General features: G+C 35.8%; 1 protein-coding gene across 10 annotated transcripts in view; it reads right to left on the bottom strand.

Moving 5' to 3' along the window:
* Positions 1–21,012, bottom strand: part of SYT14 (synaptotagmin 14) — a 202,131-nt gene that overhangs the window by 158,067 nt on the left and 23,052 nt on the right. The window contains exons 1-2 of one of the 10 annotated variants that reach the window (XM_078356409.1): positions 17,677–18,104; positions 16,524–16,687 (exon numbers count right to left, since the gene is read on the bottom strand). The exons of the other annotated variants lie outside the window; for them this stretch is intronic. The gene's annotated coding sequence lies outside the window, so the exon portion shown is untranslated. Of the gene's footprint in view, positions 1–16,523; positions 16,688–17,676; positions 18,105–21,012 lie in introns of those variants that run through there. 10 annotated transcript variants of the gene reach the window in all.

Raw genomic sequence — 21,012 nt, forward strand, 5'->3', positions numbered from 1 at the left:
ATATATCCAAAGGATTACACATCGTTCTATTATAAGGACACATGCATAGGAATATTCACTGCAGCACTGTTTACAATAGCAAAGACTTGGAACCAACCCAAATGCCCATCGATGATAGACTGGACAGGGAAAATGTGGCACATATACACCATGGAATACTATGCAGCCATAAGAAACAATGAGTTCACGTCCTTTGTAGGGTCATGGATGAACCTGGAAACCATCATTCTCAGCAAACTGACACAAGAACAGAAAATCAAACACTGTATGTTCTCACTCATAGGCGGGTGTTGAACAATGAGAACACATGGACACAGGTAGGGGAGCATCACACACTGAGGTCTGTGGGGGGAACTAGGGGAGAGACAGCAGGGGGTGGTAAGTTGGGGAGGAATGAGGTGGGGAGAAATGCCAGATATAGGTGATGAGGAGGAAGGCAGCAAACCACATTGCCAGGTATGTACCTATGCAACAATCCTGTATGTTCTTCATATGTACCCCAAAACCTAAAATGCGATTAAAAAAAAAAGGAAGAAAGAAGGGGGACATAATAAAAAGAAAAGCATCAGTAAATCAAACTGGATAAAAGCAACAGAAATATCTAAGAACATTTTCTCTCTCTCTCTCACTCTCTCTCTGTACGTGTGTGTGCGCGCGTGCACACGTGCATGTTTGAGGACGAAGGACTAAAATAAGAACATACTTTAGCAAGTCTAATAAAAATTACAACAAAACAAACATTAATTAAAGGCCTATTCTGCATTACGCACTATCCCACGTATTTTATATATATAAGTTCATTCAAGTTTCACTACAAGTCTGTTACCCTTGCAGAAAAGGAAACCGAAACATGTGATGAAATAATTTGTCCAAATTCACAAAGCTGTAAGTGGCAGAGTCAGGATTCAACTGCCTGGACTAATGTGATACTTAAAAATATAGAATACTGTACATGAAAAAACAGAGATAAGCATAAATACAGACATATACAATTTTACAGCAAATACTTTATATACCACAGCAAAAATGTGTTTGTATACATTTGCAAGTATCTATAAAATAAGAATAATAGCAGCTATTCTGACTGGTATAAGAAGGTATCTCCCTGTGGTTTTAATTTGCATTTCTCTTATGATTAGTCATGTTGAGCATTTTTTCATATGCTTCTTAGCCATTTGTATATCTTCCTTTGCAAAATGTTCATTTCCTTTGCTCACTTTTTAATGGGGTTTTTTGAGGGGTTTTGGTTTGCGTTCCTTGTAGATTCTCAACATTGGACTTTATCAGATGCATAGTTGGCTAACATTTTCTCTCCATTCTGCAGGCTGTCTGTTCACTGTGTTCAGTATTTCTTTTGCTGTGCAGAAGCTTTTTGGTTTATATAGGCCCATTTTGTCTACTTTTGTTTTTGTTGCATTTGCTTTTGAAGGTCTTAGTCATGAATTCCTGGTCTAGGCCAATGTCTAGAGAAGTTATTCCTTGATTTTCTTCTACAATTTTTGTAGTTTCAGGTCCTACATTTAAGTCTTTAATCCATCTTGAGTTATTTTTTGTACAGGGTGAGAGTTACTAGTGTAGTTTCATTCTGCTTATGGCAATCCAATTTCCCTAGCACAACTTCCTGAATAGAGTGTCCTTTCCCCAGTGTATGATTTTGTTGACTTTGTCAAAGATCAGTTTGCTGTAAGTATGTGCCTTTATTTCTGAGCTCTCTATTCTATTCCACTAATCTGTGACTATTTTCACACTATGCTGTTTTGGTTGCTAATACTTTGCAGTATAATTTGAAGTCAGGTAAAGTGATACCTCCAACTTTGTTCTAAATAATACCAATTTGACAAAGATTTTTTAGCCAGGAAATGACAAGAATGTAAGAGAAACAATTATTACTCTGCATCTACTAATTTTTTAAAATTTTTATGAGTATATAGTAAGTATACATATTTATGGGATACATTAGCTATTTTGATACGGGCATACAATGTGTAATAATCACATCAGGGTAAATAGCGTACTGCGAAATTTTTGATAAATAACAAGGATTATTACATGACAAGAAAAAGCAACAAAATTTATTTCATTAAAACAAGAAACGTATACATAAGAAATATTCCTTTATCCTTAAACATGAAATTTAGGACAACTGCCAAACTGACATCTGAGAAACATTAGATCAACAGAATATTTTTTTTAAAAGGAAGGTGGGAAGTTCCATGATGACATGTATTTAGGAAATATTGCGCTAAATAAAGTTGAAAAGTTTTTCAGTGCAGAACTTCTAGAGCCATCATTATGCTAATTTTCTAAACTCAGCCATCTCCACCACAACCTGTGAGTGGCTCTAGAGAAGCCCTAACAATCTAGAAGAGCACTTAAAAATTACCAATCTAATACAATATTCTAACATTTTTTATATGTTTTGTAAAACATACAAAAAGAGATGGAAGGTAGAGGGAAAATGAATTCTGTTTACAATACAGCTGAGGTACTATAAGGCATAATTTATAATTACATATTGGGTCAAGTTTGAGGGAACCAGAAGTAAAAGATAGCAAACCAGAGGTTTGTAACTTTGACTTGTTTATTAAAATTGATTTATATGCTAATTTTATATTGAATATACTTTAAACTGTGCTAACTGCAAGTATGGCTTTACATGTGATGAAAAGTCTAACCAATAAATAGTTGAATTTTAAAAACCATAAATTAAAATGAAAATACACATGGAGTTTAAATTAAAATTGCACCTTAGACATTTAAAGTGACAATAATTTCACTGTAAAATTCCATATATACACATTAGGTAAAGCATTAAAGTATTTACTAACTATATTTTCATATTAGCCATTAGATGGCACCACATATCTACTAGTTAACGTCACTATACTAAACTAATTGCCCCTACATGCTCAAAACTACAAAATATATTTAACTTTTATGTAAATATAATACACATTATCTTTTATCATTGTTAACTTTAAATTTTAAAGTGAAGAAAGGTGATACAAGCAACTACATTTATATAACCTCTTCTGGAATGTTAAAACTTAATCTCATTCAGAAATCAAATGGAGCGTTCTAAGACAATGATTCAAAGGTTAAAGAGCAGACAGCTAGAGAATGCCTTTCCTTAAGCTAAACAGAAAACTAATTCTCCACCTTAATACATTGTTTTTACTTCATTTTATTCATAAACCTACATTGTCCGATTCCCAATTCTTCTAAATAATCAAATTTCTGTCTCCTCTTCATTAAACTTCATCATATCTTGTTTTCTAAATGCAGGACTGTCAGTTCCTGTGTAGTTTCCCCACCTCTCCTGAAATTGCTGCTGCAGATTTTTATATAGTCTATTTAAATGCCAAAAACGACCCCATTCTAATAATCATATTTTCTACTTCCAGTTAAGGTAGAATAACAATGATCAGATTTATCTCACCACCTGAAAATACTAAAACAACAGACAGTATATATGAAACAATGGCACTCAAAACACTAAAGATGAGCATAAGTGATCATTCAGAGGAAGAAAAAAATGAGATCATCTGCATGATTATGATTTTCCAAGCTTACTACACCTTGATAAAGAGGACAGTAAGATCACTGCACAGTCAGGTGTTGCTGAGTTGAGGAGATAAACCTGAGAGTATGAAGAAGCCAAGAGTGCTAAAGTGCATGTGGATGAGTCCAAGATAATAAAAAGCTGTGTAGACAAAGAACCTGCACTGAATCACTTGTAACATACAGTTCAGTACTTCTTAGCACATACATATAAGGAAACATCAGAGGCTGGGAAAAAAACTGCCTAAGAGGATTAGAGGGAAGAGAAGCCAAATCTTACACAGAGCACAAATTAGGGACTATTCTCAAGACCCAGAATAATCTCAAACCTTATGAGCCACTGATTAGACTGATATATGAAGGATTTTGCTTCAAAAAATTAATCTTATACTAAATGCAGGTTTTGCCCCTCCTAACAAAGGTGAAAAGCAAGACTGAAAGGAATTAAACTGTTCTCAGGTTATTTAACCTATCTCAGAATAAAGCTCAAGAACTAATCACGATTAGATCCAACACTCAACAAGGGAAACTTCACAATGTTTGGCATCCAATAAAGAAATTATCAGGAATGCAAAGAAGCAAAAAGAAAAAATCCAGGAGAAAAAGTAATCAATCAAGACTGACTCCAAAAACTGGTAAAATTAGAAGACAGGGAGACTAACATTATTATATATTCCATGGGTTTGAAGAACCAGAGGAAAGATTGAATCTGGTAAGAAGAGACAGGGAATGTTTTTTAAAAGCCTAAATCAAACTTCCAAAGATGAAAACTAAAATGTCTTAGATAAAAATACACTGAAAGAGAATGACAGCAGATTAGATATTACAAAAGAAACTGTTCATGAATCTGAAGACATATCAACAGAAAGCATAAACACAAGAACAAAAAGACAGAAAAAATAAGCAAATAATCAGTAAATTGTGGGACATCTTCAAGCAGACAAATACACCTGTAATTAAAGTCCACAAAAAGAGATGAGAAAAGGAGAAATCAAGAAAACATTTGAAGAAGTAATGGTCAAAACTATTCCAAACTTAATAGAAACTATAACCAAAAGCAGCTCACTAAACTCAAAGTACAAGAAAAATGAAGAAAACTACACAGAGGAACATTATATTCAAATGGATTAAAGTTATAAAGATAAAAACAGAAGCAGTCATAAAAATTACACATTATGTACAAAAGAAAAGAGGTAAGGCTGACAAGAGATTCATCAGAAATAATAAAATCTAGAACAAGTGGCATACTATCTTGAAAGTACTAAAAGAATAAAAGCTGTGAATCTAGAAGTCCTTGTCAATTAAATGATCTTTGAAAAACGAAAGGTGAAATTTTGTAAAACAAAACACAACACAACTTTGAGTCATACAAAAGGATACAGTTTGGATATTTGTCTCTACCCAAATCTCATACAGAAATGTAATTACCAGTGCTGGAGGTGGATCCTAGTGGGAGGTGTCTGGATGCAGGTTGGGGGGCGGGGGGAATCCCTCAAGGCTTGGTGATGTCCTTGCAATAGTGAGTACTCACTCCCCATCACTCTGTCTTGCTCCTGTTTTCACCAGGTGAAGTGCCTGCTCCCATTTCATCTCCCCCATCAGTAAAAGCTCCCTGAGGCCTCTCTAGAATCTAAACAGATGTCAGCACCATGCTTGTACAGGCTGCAAAACTATGAGCCAATTAAACCTCTTTATAAATTATCCAGTCTCAATTATTTCTTCATAGCAACGCAAGAATGGCCTAATACAGAAAACTGGTATCAAGCAGTGGGACTCTGCTATAAAGATACCTGAAAACATGAACACAACTTTGGAAGTGGGTAACAGGCAGAGGTTAGAATAGTCTGGAGGGCTCAGAAGAAGACAGGAAGATAAGGGAAAGTTTGGAACTTCTTAGAGATGAGTTAAATGGTTGTGACCAAAATGCTGACAGTGATATGGACAATGAAATCCAGGCTGCTGAGGTCTCAGATGGAAATGACGAACATACTGGGAGCAAAAGTAACTCATATTGTGCCTTAACAAAGAGCTTGGCTGCACTGTGTTCATTTCCTAGGGATCTGTGTAAGTTTAAAAATGAAAGAGATAATTTAGGGTATCTGGCAGAAGAAATTTTTAAGTGGCAAAGCATTCAAGATGTGGCCTGGCTGCTTCTAACAGCCAATGCTCAGATGCGGGAACAAAGAAATGACTAAAGTTGAAACTTATGTTTAAACAGAAAGCAGAGCATTAAAATTTGGAAAATTTGCAGACTGGCCATGTGGTAGAAAAGAAAAAGCCCAATTTCAGGGGAAGAATTCAGGCAGGCTACAGAGTAACCACTTCCGAGACAAACGTGCAAAATTAAAAAGGAGCCAAGTACTAATACCCAATACTATGGGACAAAGGTCTCAGAGACATTTCAGAGACCTTCATGGAAGCCCTTCCAATCACAGATCCGGAAGCCTAGGAGAATTGAATGGTCTTGTGCCTCAGCCTCCCAAGGTGTTGGGATTATAGGCATGAAAATATTTTTTTTTAATTTCCTTTTCTTTATTTTTGTGTGACTGGATTAGTTCAAAATACTGGTCTTGAAGTTTCAAAATTCTTTTTTGTGTAATAGCTTATTTATTTTTAACACTGAGTAATATTCCATTGTCTGGATGTTATAGTTTCATTTATCCATTCACCTACAGAGAGACATCTTGGTTGCTTTCAGGTTTTGGTAGTTATGAATAAAGCTGCTGTAAGCACCAATGTACACATTCTTATGTGGTCGTAAGCTTTCAACTTTTTTCAGTAAATACAAGGAATGTAATTGCTGGGTCATATGGTAAGAGTGTATTTAGCTTTGTGAGAAGCAGTCTGTCTGTCTTCTGGAGTTGCTGTGCCACTTTGCATTTACAGCAGCTGTTAATGAGGGTTCCTGTTGCTCCACATCCTCATCAGCATTTGGAGTTGTCAGCGTTCTGGATTTTGGCCATACTAATAGGTGTGTAATGGTTTCTCTGTTGTCTTAATTTGCATTTTCCTGATGACAGATGATGTGGAGTGTCTCTGTATATGCTAATTTGCTGTATGCTTATAGCTTTTGGTGAGGTGTCTTTTAAGGCCTTTGGCCCGTTTTTTCATCAGGCTGTTTTTTTTTTAATTGTTGAGTTTTAAGAGTTCTTTATATATTTTCGAAACAGTCCTTTATCAAATGTGTCTTTTACAAATATTTTTCTCTATTCTGTAGCTTGTCTTCTTATTTTCTTGATGTTGTATTTTGCAGAGCAGAAGTTTTAAATTTTAATGAGATCCAGCTTATCAACTATTTTTTTGTCATGGGTTGTGCCTTTGGAGTTGCATTTACAAGTCATTTTTGGCCGTTACTTCTGATATTGTTCTGCCTTTTTCCTCTCCTCCTTTTGGTACTCCTATGGTATATATGGTATGTTTGATGGTATCCAATAGGCTCTCACATTCTGTTCATTATTCTGCATTCTTTTTTTTCCCCTGCTCCTCAAACTGGATCATTCCAGTGGTTTTATCTTCATGTTTACTGAGTCTCTGATTTGCCTAGCCAAATCTGCCATTGAACCTCTTTAGTAAACTTTTCATTTAATCTAGTGTACTTTTCACCATAGGAATTTCTATTTGGTTTCTTTTTATAATTTCTGTACCTTTATTGACACTCCCTGTTCATACATTATTCTCCCAATTTTCTTTTTTTGTCCCTGGTTTATTTTAGCTTATTAATCATATTTAGGACAGTTCATTTAACATCCTTAACGAGTAATTCTAATTTGGGGTTTTCCTCAGAGATGGTTTCTGTGAAATTCTTTTATCTTGAGAATGCGCCATCCTTTCTTGTTTCTTTGAAGGCTTTGTAAAAAGTTGGGAAAAAAAAAAGACCCATTCGTCTGCTCTCCTCAAGAGACCCATCTCACACATGTACAATAGCCACAGGCTCAAAGGAAAGGGTGGGAGAAAGATCTATCACACAAAAGAGCTGGGGTTGCTATTCTTATATCAGATAAAACATACTTTAAATCAACAACAATTAAAAAATGACAGATAAATGCATTACATAATGATAAAGCATCCAATTAAACAAGATTTAACTCTCCTGTGGCTCATACCTGTAATCCCAGCACTTTGGGAGGCCGAGGTGGGCAGATCGTGAGGTCAAGAGATCAAGACCTTCCTGGCTACAGTAAAACCCAGTCTCTACTAAAATACAAAAAATTAGCCAGTTGTGGTGGTGCATGCCTGTAGTCCTAGCTACTCAGGAGGCTGAGGCAGAAGAATCTCTTGAACCCAGGAGGTGGAGGTTGCAGTGAGACCAGATTGCACCACTGCACTCTAGTCTGGTGACAGAGGAAGACTACGTCTCAAAAAAGAAAAGACTTAGCTATCCTAAATATATACACACCCAACATAGAAGCACCCAGATTTGTAAAACAAATACTTCTAGACCTATGAAAAAACTTAGACAACCACACAATTAATAGTAAGGGACTTCGATACCCCATTGACAGCATGGGATAGATCATTGAGGCAGAAAACTAACAAAGAATTTCTGGACTTAAGTTTGACACCTGACCAATGGAACCTAATAACCATCTACAGATAACTGTACCCATCAACCACAGAATATACATTCTTGTCGTTTGCATACAGGACACATGCTCTAAGACAGGCCACATGCTCAGCCATAAGGCAAGTCTCAATAAATTTAAAAAAAAACTGAAATCATTCCAATCATACTTTCAGATCACAGTGAAATAAAAACAGAAATCAATACCAAGACAATCTCTCAAAACCACACAATTTCATGGAAATTAAACAATTTGCTACTGAATGACTTTGGGATAAACAATGAAACTAAGGCAGAAATAAAAAGAAATCATTAAACTAAATGAAAACAGAGACACAACATACAAAAATCCATGGGATGCAGCAAAAGCAGTATTAAGAGGAAAGTTCATAGTGCTATATACCTACCTAAAATAGTCAGAAAAATCTTCATGATCTAACATCACACCTAGAAGAACTAGAAAAACAAGAACAAACTAACCTAAAAGCCAGCAGAAAAAAAGAAATAACTAAAAATCAGAGCGGAACAGAAGGAAACTGAGACCCCAAATCCATACCAAGAATCAATGAAACCAAAAGTTGGTTCTTTGAAACAATAAACAACATGGATAGACCACTAGTTAGATTAGCAAAGAAAAAAGTGAGAAGATCCAGATATTACAACCAATTCCACATAAACACAAAAGATCCTCAGAGAGTACTAAGAATATCTCTGTGCACATAAAACTAGGAAATCTAAAGGAAATGGATAAATTCCTGGAAACATACAACCTCCCATGATTGTCTCAAGAAGAAATTGAAACCCTAAGCAGACCAGTATCCGATCCAAAACTGAATTGATAATAAAAACCCTACCAAACAACAACAACAAAAAAAACCCTGGACCCGAGGGATTCACTGCCAAATTCTAACAGATGTATAAAGAAGAACTGGTGCCAATTCTACTAAAACTATTCCAGAAAAACGAGGAGGAGGAACTCCTCCCTAACTCTTTCTACAAAACCAGCATCACCCTGATACCAAAACCTGGCAAAAATACAACAAAAAAAGAAAACTTCAGTCTAATATCCCTGATGAACATAGACACAAAAATCGTCAGCAAAATACTAGCAAATCAAATTCAGTAATATATCAAAAAGTTAATTGCCATGATCAAGTAGACTTCATTCCTGGGATGCGAGACTGGTCCAACATACATAAATCAATAAATGTGATTCATCACATAAACTGAGTCAAGAGCAAAAATCATATAATCATTTCAATCAAGACAGAAAAAGGTTTTGATAAAATCCAATATCCCTTTGTGATTTAAACAAAAAAACCCTCAAGAAACTAAGCAGCAAAAGAAACACACCTCAAAATAATAAGAGCCATCTATGACAAACCCATAGTCAACATTATACTGAATGGACAAATGCCAGAACAATTCCCCTTAAAAACTGGAGCAAGACAAGTATGTCTACTTTCACCACTCTTACTCAACATAGTAATAGAAGTCCTACCCAGAGCAATCATGAAAGAGAAAGAAATGAAAGGTATCTATATAGGACAGAAGGAAGTCAAACTACCTCTTTTTAATGAGGATATGATGCTATACCTAGAAAACCCTAAAGACTCCACAAAAAGACTCCCAGAACTGATAAGTTACTTAAGTAAGGTTTCAAGACACAAAATCAAAGTACAAAAATCAGTAGCACTTCTATACACTAATAATGTGTAAGCTGAGAGCCAAACCAAGAACAATCTGATTCAAAACAGCCGCACAGAAAAAGAAATATCTAGGACTATATCTAATCAAGGAGGTGAAAGATCTCCTCAAGGAGAACTACCAAACACTGCTGAAAGAAATCGTAAGTGATACAAATGAAAAACATCCCATGCTCATGAATTGGAGAGTATCATTAAAATGGCCATACTGCCCAAAGCAATCTACAGAGTCAATGCTATTCCTACCAAACTACCAATGTCATTATTCACAAAATTAGGGAAAAAAACTATTCTAAAGTCCATATGGAACCAAAACAGGGCCCAAACAGTGAAAGCTATTCTAAGCAAAAAGAATAAAGCAGGATGCATCAAATTACCTGACTTTAAACAATAGTACAAGGCTATAGTAACCAAAACAGCATGATACTGATACAAAAACAGACACATAGACCACCAGAACAGAATAGACAACTCAGAAATAAAGCCACATACCTTCAACCAAGTTAACAAAAACATACACTGGCGAAAGGATACCCTATTCAATAATGGTGCTGGAAAAACTATATTGCTATATGCAGAATGAAACTGGACCCCATCTCTCACCATATATAAAAATTAACTCAAGATGGACTTAAATGTAAACTCTAAAACTATAAAAATTCTAAAAGAAAATCTAGGAAAAAATCCTCTACACATTGATCTTAGGCAAAGAATTCATGACTAAGACCTCCAAAGCAAATGCAACAAAAACAAAAATAGACAAATGGGAATATATAAACTAAAAAGCTTTGACACAGTAAAAGAAGTAATCAATACAATGAACAGCCAGTCTGCAGAATGGGAGAAAACATTTGCAAACTATGTATCTGACAGAGGTCTAATATCCAGTATCTATAAGGAATAAAAAATTCGACAAACAAAAAAACCCCATTAAAAAGTGAGTAAAGACACGAACAGACACTTCTCAAAAAAAGACATACAAGCAGCCAACAAACAAAAAATGCTAAATATCACTAATCATCAGAGAAATGAAAATCAAAACCACAATACCATCTCACACCAGTCAGAATGGCTATTATCATAAAGTAAAAAATTAGCAGATGCTGTTGAGGTTGCAGAGAAAGGAGAAAACTTATACACTGTTGATGATAATGTAAATTAGCCCCTGTGGAAAGCATCTTTGAGATTTCTCAAGTAACTTGAAACAGAGCTACCATTCGATGCAGCAATCCCATTACTAGGTTTATATCCAGAAGAAAATAAATCATTCTACCAAAAAAGGCATATGCACACATATGTCCACCACAGCATTATTCACAATAGCAAAGACATGGAATCAACCTAAGTGCCCATCAACAGTGGATTGAATAAATAAAATGTGTCCATAAAGGCCATGGAATACTACACAGTCATAAAAAGAATGAAATCATGTCCTCTACAGCAACATGGATGCAGCTAGAGGCCATTTTCCTAAGTGAACTAACACAGAAACAGAAAACCAAATACCATATGTTTTCACTTCTAAACACTGGGTACACATGGACATAAAGATGGGAACAAAAGACACTGGGGACTACAAGAGTAGGGAGGAAGAAAGGGGGGCAATGATTGAAAAACTACCTTTGGGGTACTATGCTCACAACCTGGGTGGTAGCATCAATGATACCCTAAACCTCACCATCACACATAATATCCATTTAACAAACCTACACATCTACCCCCTGAATCTACAATAAATGTTTAAATTATTTTTTAAAAAAAGGAAATGAGGTATTAAACCATGAAAGAGGATGTGAATAAACCTTAAATCCATATTATTAAGTGAAGGAACTCAATCTAAAAGGCCCACATACTGTATGTTTCCAACTATATGACATTCTGGAAAAAAAAAAATCTGTAGAGACAGTATAAAAATCAGTGGCTGCCAGGGGTTGGGTGCAGGTGGGAAATGGATGAATATGCAGAGCACAGAGGATTTTTAGGATGACGAAACTACTCCATATGATACTATAATGGTGGATACATGTAATTATACATTTGTTAAAACCCTTATACCGTAGAACACCAAAAGTGAACCCTAATGTAAAACCATCAACTCTGGTCAATGGTGATATGTCAGTGTAGGGCTGTATATAGTATTCAATGCCTATCTTAGAAAACAAAGTCTCAGTTAATGACCTAAGCTCTGGCTACATTTTGTCACAGTCCCAGGGAACTGGTGCATAGATGTAAGCATCTGATCGTGTTACTGTTTCTTGCCATAGTAGTTTCACCTGGTTGTTTACATTCTGAAATAGCTATCATTACATTATACATTCCTTTCCTTTTATTCCTCAGTTAGAGTAAGCTCAACATACTGATTTTTTTAAATTTAGTATAAGAGCAAGTAATATTATCTATGAATTTAATTTCAGAATTCTAGAGTGGACATTACAGGGTATGTGCTACTTGATAGAGTTGAAAAACATCTTAAACAGAAAAAGAAGAGCTAATAAAATCCTAAATTAGCAGAAGAGGGGAAATAATAAAGATCAGAACAGTAATCAATTAACTAGAAAGCAGACATAGGATAGGCAAAATCAATAAAACAAAAACCTGACTCTTTAACACCAAGAAAACCAAGAAACCTTTAGCTATAATGAACAGTGAAAAAATAGGCATTTGATAATTACAGAAATTATCAGTAGCAGACTAGAAAAATAGATATTGATAATTACAGAAATAGAAAATAGAAATAGAAAAATATATATTGATAATTACAGAAATGAAAGAGATTATCTTATTAGAGTCTACAGATATTAAGAGGATAAAAGGGAATATTATTAACAACTTCACACAAATAAATCCAACAACTTAGATGAACAAATTCCTTGAAAGTCAGAAATTAAAAAGCTCACTAAAGAATAAATAGATCACCTAAAGAGGCCTATATATATATTTAAAAAGTAAGTCTGCAGTTAAAAACCTTCCCATACAGAAGACTCAAGGCTTAGGTGGCTTCTCTGGTGAACTGTACCAAATGTGTAAGAAAGAAATAATACCAACTACATATAAACTCTCTCAAAAAATTCAAGAGGAGGGAATACTTCCTAATTCATTCTCTCAGGCCAGTATCATACTGATACTAAGACTAAAAAGAGGCACGAAAAGAAAATAAAACAAACCAGCATCCCTAATGAATACACACATGAAAAGTCTTAACAAATTTTTAGCAAATTCAATCCAGCAATACAGTAAAAGGATAATCCATCATGAACAAGTGGAGTTTACCACACAAATGTGAGGTTGGTTTAACATGTGATTCATCATGTAAACAAACTTCAAAAAGTTTAAAATCATATGATCATGTCTGTAGATAGAGAAAAAGCATTTTCTTGGAAAAATTCCAGTAATTATTACTGCTAAACTTTCTCAGCAAACTAGGAATAAAAAAGAAGTTCCTCACCCCAGACAAAAACATCTAACATCATACTAACTGGCAAAAGACTGAATGCTCTTCCCTCTCAAGATCACCCTAAATGCTTTCCCTTGAGATCACTAACAAGGCAAAGATATTCATTCTCATTACTTCTATTCCATATTATACTAGAAGTTCTAGTACATGAAATAAGGCAAGAAAAAGAAATAAAAGCCATCCATTTTGGAAAGGAACAAGTAAAACTGTCTTTATTCATAGACATGGTCATCTACATAAACATGTCTTTAGAATCTACAAAATAAGCTACTAGAACTAAAGAGTGCATTTAGCAAGGTTGCAGCATATAAGATAATGTACAAAACATAACTGTATTCCTATATAATATCAATGAGCCACTAAAAAGTTAAATTTAAAAATTCTAATAATAACATTAAAAATTATGAAATGCTTAGGGATATATCTGATAAAATGTGTAAGACTTGTACACTGAAAACTACAAAATATATCTGAGGAAAATTAAAGAAGACCTAAATAGAAATATACTGTAGGTTCATGGATTAGTAAACTCAATAATATTAAAATGTCAACTTTCTCCAGTTTATCTACAGGTGTCTTTTTCTAACACAGTCCTATGCAAAATTCTACAAGGCTGTTTTGCATAAATTGATAAACCGAAGCTAAAATTCACATAGGCAAAGGATCTAGAAGAGAGAATGAATCTGAAAAGGAATAAAATTTACAGACTTGCACTTCAAAAATGGTTACAAAGAAACAGTAATCAAGACAGTTTGGTATTGGCAACAAGGCCAAATAGATCAACAGAACAGGATAAAGTTCAAAAATAAAACCATAAATATATAATTTATTGTTTTTATACAAAAGGACAAAGGCATTTAACAGAAAGGATAGTTTGTTTGTTTGTTTTTTTCCAAAAAATGAGGCTGAAACAATTAGATATCCCTTGTAAGTAAACTTTGACATATATCTCACATCATATATAAAAATTAACTCAGGCCGGGCGCGGTGGCTCACACCTGTAATCCCAGCACTTTGGGAGGCCGAGGCAGGTGGATCACGAAGTCAAGAGATAGAGACCATCCTGGTCAACATGGTGAAACCCCGTCTCTACTAAAAATACAAAAAAGTAGCTGGGCATGGTGGCGTGTGCCTGTAATCCCAGCTACTCAGGAGACTGAGGCAGAAGAATTGCCTGAACCCAGGAGGCAGAGGTTGTGGTGAGACGAGATCGCGCCATTGCACTCCAGCCTGGGTAACAAGGGCGAAACTCCATCTCAAAAAAAAAAAAAATTAACTCAAAATGCCTTCCTTACGGAATGCTTATGCACTGTTGATGGGGCTGTAATTAGTTCAGTCTCTGTGGAAAGCAGTCTGGAGATTTCTCAAAGAACTAAAAATAGAACTACCATTCAACCCAGCAATCTCCTTTACTGGGATATATGCACAAAGGAAAACAAACTGTTCTACCATAAAGATACATTCACCTACATGTTTATCCCAGTGCTATTCACAATCGCAAAGACATGAAATCAACTAGGTGCCCATCAAGGATTGACAGGATAAAGAAAATGTGGGACATATATGTCATGGAATACTGTGCAGCCACAAAAGAGATGAAATCATGTCCTTTGCAGCAATATGGATGTAGTTGGAGGCCATACTCCTAAGTGAATTAACAAAGAAACAGAAAATCAAATATCATGTGTTCTCACTGAGTACACACAGACATAAAGATGGAAACTATAGATGTGGGGACTCTAGAAGATAAGAGAAAGGGAGGGAGACAAGGGTTGAATAACTATTGAGTACTTTGTTTACTCTTTGTGTGATGGGTCCAACAGAAGCCCAAATTTCAGTATCACACAGTATATTAATATATCCATGTAACAAACATAAACATATACCTCTTGAATCTAAAATTTTATTTTAAAATAGCTTTCATCAAAACATGCCCTTCTTTGGCATTGACCTTCTGTATAGAAAAAAAGTTAACATAGCAGACCTGAGACTGCTATCCTTAGAAAAGCCTGCTCATGAGGTTGGCCCTTGGCTGGCATCTAGGAACTTGACCCTCAGAGTGGTCCCAGTCAACATTAATTAATAAAAGTATTTTATTGTGCCTACACTGTTTGAATAAATACTATGGTTTATGCTAAATTCTTATATTGCTTTCAGAAATCTGCAATTTTTTTGCAAGCTAGGTAGAGGGTGATTACATGGCAAGCCCTCAATGAAAACCTTGGGCTCAGCAATCCCATTACTGGGTATATATCCAAAGGATTATAAATCGTTCTACTATAAGGACACATTCACACGAATGTTCATTGCAGCACAGTTTACAATAGCAAAGACCTGGAACCGACCCAAATGCCCATCGATGATAGACTCGACAGGGAAAATGTGGCACATATACACCATGGAATATTATGCAGCCATCAAAAACGATGAGTTCGTGTCCTTGTAGGGACATGGATGAACCTGGAAACCATCATTCTTAGCAAACTGACACAAGAACAGAAAATCAAACACCACATGTTCTCACTCATAGGTGAGAGTTGAACAATAAGAACACATGGACACAGGGAGGGGAGCATCACATACTGGGGTCTGTTGGGGAGAAACAAGGGAGAGACAGGAGGGGGTGGGGAGTTGGGGAGAGATAGCATGGGGAGAAATGCCAGATATAGGTGAAGGGGAGGCAGCAAATCACACTGCCACATGTGTACCTATGCAACAATCTTGCATGTCCTTCACATGTACCCCAAAACCTAAAATGCAAATTAAAAAATAAAGAAAAGAAAACCTTGGGCTCTGAGTCTTTAATGGACTTTCCTGGACATGAAGATGGTATACATGTTGCTGCATTTTCATTGCTGAGAGAAGTATGCTCTGTGTGACCCCTCATGACAGAGAGCACAAGGAAGTCTGCACATTTTCCCCCAGATCCCACACATCTTTTCCCCTTAAGATCTACCTGAGAATCTTAACTTTACTGTAATGTATCTTAGCCGTAAGTACAACTATATGCTAAATTTCATGAGTCCTTACAGCAAATCTTTAATCACAGAATTGCATTTTGGGACTCTCAATATAACTTATAAATAAAAAATATTAAATCTACACTAGAAGATGCTGTTTGAGTCCCCTAATTTAACCATATATGCATTCAAAGTTATGGTCAGTTATGGAGCAAATAAATCAATAACTTTTTTTTATAAAACTCCACTGGGAAAATAAGACAAAGCGAAAAGAGACCTACCATGTTTCCGAATGGAAAGACAAACCCATTTAGAAACTTAACTGAAATTGCCTTAGGATTCTTTTGGGGAAAGGAAACTCGATCGCATTAGGATTCTTTCCGGGAAAGAAAGGATTCTTTTGGGACATAAATTGTAGAAGAGGATAGTTTATTCCAAAGTTCATCTAGAAAAATAAACATAAGAGAATAACCAGAAAATACTTAAAATGAACATTAATGCAAGAAACCATTTTCTACTAGGTAACAAAAGTCCCAATAATAAAAGCAGTGTAATAGTGGTTCCAGAAAACACATATAGATGAATAGGAAGAAAAAAATCTTTACAGAAATTGACTGTATTAGTCCATTTTCACATTGCTATAAAGAACCGGGTAATTTATAGAAAGAAGTTTAGTTAACTCACAGTTCCACATGGCAGGGGAGGCCATAGGAAACTTACAATCATGGCAGAAGGGGAAGCAGGCACATCTTACATGGCAGCAGGTAAAAGAGAAGAGGAACTGCTGAACTCTTAAAAAAAAACATGAGATCGGGCCACGCACGGTAGCTCACGCCTATAATCCCAGCACTTTGGGAGGTCAAGGTGGGTGGATCATGAGGTCAAGAGATCGACACCATCCTGGTCCACAAGGTGAAACCCTGTCTCTACTAAAAATACAAAAATTAGCTGGGCATGGTGGCGCGTGCCTGTAATCCCAGCTACTCAGGAGGCTGAGGCAGGAGAATTGCCTGAACCCAGGAGGCGGAGGTTGCAGTGAGCCGAGATCGTGCCATTGCACTCCAGCCTGGGTAACAAGAGCTAAACTCCGTTTCAAAAAAAAAAAAAAAAAAAAACCGTCAGATCTCATGAGAACTCACTCATTACCATGATAACAGCATGGGAGAAACCGTCCCCATGATCCAATCACCTTCTACCTGGTCCTACCCTTGACATGTGGGGATAATGAGGATTACAATTAAAGACAAGATTCAGGTAGGGACACAGAGCCTAACCATATCACTGACCCAAGCATGTATAATAACTGTATTGGATTATTATTATCCAATAACCAGTATTGTATTAACTGGCTGATCAGTTTGAGATCAATGTAAAGCTGGATCCTTCCCTCACACAACTGACTGAAATAAATTACAAGTGGATATAAACACTTACGTGTTTAAAGAAGCAGAAGCCATTTTACAGTAATTAGGGTCACTGATGTTAACAACCAATTCTTTGAGGAAATCATCATCAAATATAAGTCATTTCATCAGATGCACCACTCTCATTTTGCAGATATATTACTTAAAGGTTTGTCTGTGTTTAACTAACATCTGGGGTTGAAATGTAGAAAAGATGAGTCATATTTCAGACTGATGTATGAAAACTGTCCTCTAGATATTTTTCATTGTCATGAAAATGACAGGCCAGAATAACCAGAAAATTAAATTTATTGATCAAAATATCCCAGCCATACATATTTTTACATATATAATTCATTTAAGTAAAATAAGCATATAAGCCAGAATTACTTAGTATATATTCCATTCCTCTGCCTAAGTCTTCGGATGAAATAGGTCAACAAAAACAAGAAAATTTCCCTCTTCCCTACTCTCCTTCCAATGGAAAAGGCCTTAGGAGAGAGAAACCTAAAGAAAATTGGCGGCCGGGCACAGTGGCTCACGCCTGTAATCCTAGCACTTTGGGAGGCCGAGGTGGGTGGATCACGAGGTCAAGAGATCGAGACCATCCTGGTCAACAAGGTGAAACCCCGTCTCTACTAAAAATACAAAAAAAAAAAAAAAAATAGCTGGGCATGGTGGCGTGTGCCTGTAATCCCAGCTACTCAAGAGGCTGAGGCAGGAGAATTGCCTGTACCCAGGAGGCAGAGGTGGCGGTGAGCTGAGATTGCGCCATTGCACTCCAGCCTGGGTAACAAGAGTGAAACTCTGTCTCAAAAAAAAAAGAAAAGAAAATTGGCAATGGGACATTTTGTATAATACCTGGACCCTTATCACAGAAAGTACAGTGGATGGTCTATGTGACACCAATTCTGTCAGGACCATCTCAGCAATCCATCTCTATTCCTCTTCTCTCAAGAATTAAAAATATATATATATATTTTCTTTTTTACACACACTCTGGACATCTCAACTACAATGTCCATTCTGACCACTTCCCTTGAATCAAGGGCTGGGCAGATAAACAACATTCTAGTCTTTATGTTCTGGTAGCAATAACTGAACTTCCGTTCCATTTCAATGTGATTTATTATAGAATCCATAACTCAGGTGAATAACACAGATGTATTAGGAAAAACTGAAACAGGCTTTAAATTTCTGAAGTTCGTCCACAAACATCATTCTGTAAATACCTTAAATTACACTCATAAAACTCCAACTAATACAACCATTAGAGAAAGAAATAAGGGAAGAAGAAAATGACACTTTTAGGTGGGTATTTCAGAGAAAGGCAGAACTTAGCGACGTACAAGACAGGCTCTCATAGTCTTCATCACCCATTTGGTCTCCACTATTATTTGGATTACTCTAGATTCTTGTACTCCTATTACCTCCATAATATATGAACTTCATTCCCCTTCAAAGACTGGGGGTCTGCTTTACTCTTAGTGTATCTGTTAACTTACAGCAGCCTGAATTTGGAATATAAAACTAAATATAACAAGCATGAGTCAATGCAGTAGGCTCCTTCCCTCTGGGTGCACATAAACCTCTCATTAAGAAGTTCAAAGAAGCCGAGAATGAATCGAATAAAATATAGCTCCATGATCTCCACCTTCCATTAAATTGAAAATGAAACTGTCATTTTAATTATAGTAGCTAAAGCTCTATTCTCTGCTACTACTAAGTCTCTATAAATTCCCAACCTAGTTGAAATTTCCTGAGCCAGGTTAAAAAAAAAAAAAGCTTAAAATGTACCCCAAGAGGGCAGTTACAAAAATCTATTGGTCTACTCAAGAATATCTCCTAACAATAGTGTCTAGAAGCCACTGAGCTATATCAAAAGAAATCTACCCTAAGAACAAGAAAAATTAAAAATAGCATAAATAAATTATATTACAACTCTAGATATGTTTTTAAATAATTGAAATTACACACTGAAAAAAGAGCACTTTATTCATTACATACTGTTTAGTCACAAGAAAGAAATTAAGACAATTATAATTTTTACATAATTTTTAGAATTTCACATTTGCATGTTGATCTAACGATAGGAGAAAAATGTTTTCATTGGATTTGCATAGAACTTGAAGATGGAGGTCTGCTTATACACCAACACCCAAGATCTGTGGTCAGAATTTTTCATACTAGGAGCCACTTCCTTGTTCAGAGATCAGCAACCTGTTTCCTACAGCTATATGCCATTATTTAACTGAATTATTGAAACATTTTAGAAGGTTAACATTAGTGACTCAGTAGGTAGGTCTCATACATTCAAAATTCTGAATGTCAAACCACTGAAAGAATAAATAACAGAAACTATCGGATCATGACTTCCAGAATTCATACAAATAAAAAAAAATACATCTGATTCATCTCTAATAAGAGTCTACAAATTCCAAGACTGTCCCTACCTTCTTGAGCAAGACAATAATAATCTGCACATACCAATTTATTGACTACAAAGCGTTTCATACACTTTATTTAACTTGATCCTGATAGAAGTCTTGTAAGATTAGTACAGACAGCCTTAATAATGTCACCATTTTACAGAGGGGGAAACTGAGACTCAAAGAATTTAATTACTTTAGTTACTCTGCCTGGATGAAACAAATTGGGAAATTTAATCCTTATCCCCTTATTCCAAATCATGTACTCTTTGTACTAAATACTAGCTCTAATAAATAACAGAAAAAAAGAAGTGACTTTGTTATTCTTCTACTCTGGATAATTAGAACTTTATAGGCTCAAAAGTCAAGTTTGGTCACTAGGCAAAAAATCTGTACCTATCCTAGCCCCCAAAAAGTCAGAATATGGTTCTACACCTTTACAAATTCTACGTGAAAAATTGTCAAATCACCTACATTTCAGATAATTTTCTACTATGTTCCCAAAAGAAATAAGCAAAATACCACCAAAGAGAGAAGAGCAACGATGCACTTGAGGGGGAAGAGAAAGAAAGAACAAATCTGTCTACCCGGCAAAACAGGGGAATCGAGGGTGTAGACAGTAAAATATAAAAACCTAACTGGATTTCCATTTGTGCACAAAGCAACATCAGCCAACTCAAAGGAAAAGGATAACACATGCAGAAACACTCCTTTAATTGCCATCAGTTTAGAAAAGCAGCCCCCAAGTTCAGCCTCTCCCCTAGCTCTAGTAACTATAATCTACCTGTTGTCTCCAAATTCTCATCTCTCACACCATGTACTCTAAGTATATTATTGTAACACAGTTGTGTATTAGGATAAGAAACTACCAGAATTGAACAGATATAGGGTATCTACGGTAGCCCCGTAATTTGTAAACCTAGCACTACCATGCACAT

This window comes from Callithrix jacchus, chromosome 19, assembly GCF_049354715.1.
Source record: "Callithrix jacchus isolate 240 chromosome 19, calJac240_pri, whole genome shotgun sequence".
Taxonomy (NCBI): domain Eukaryota; kingdom Metazoa; phylum Chordata; class Mammalia; order Primates; family Cebidae; genus Callithrix; species Callithrix jacchus.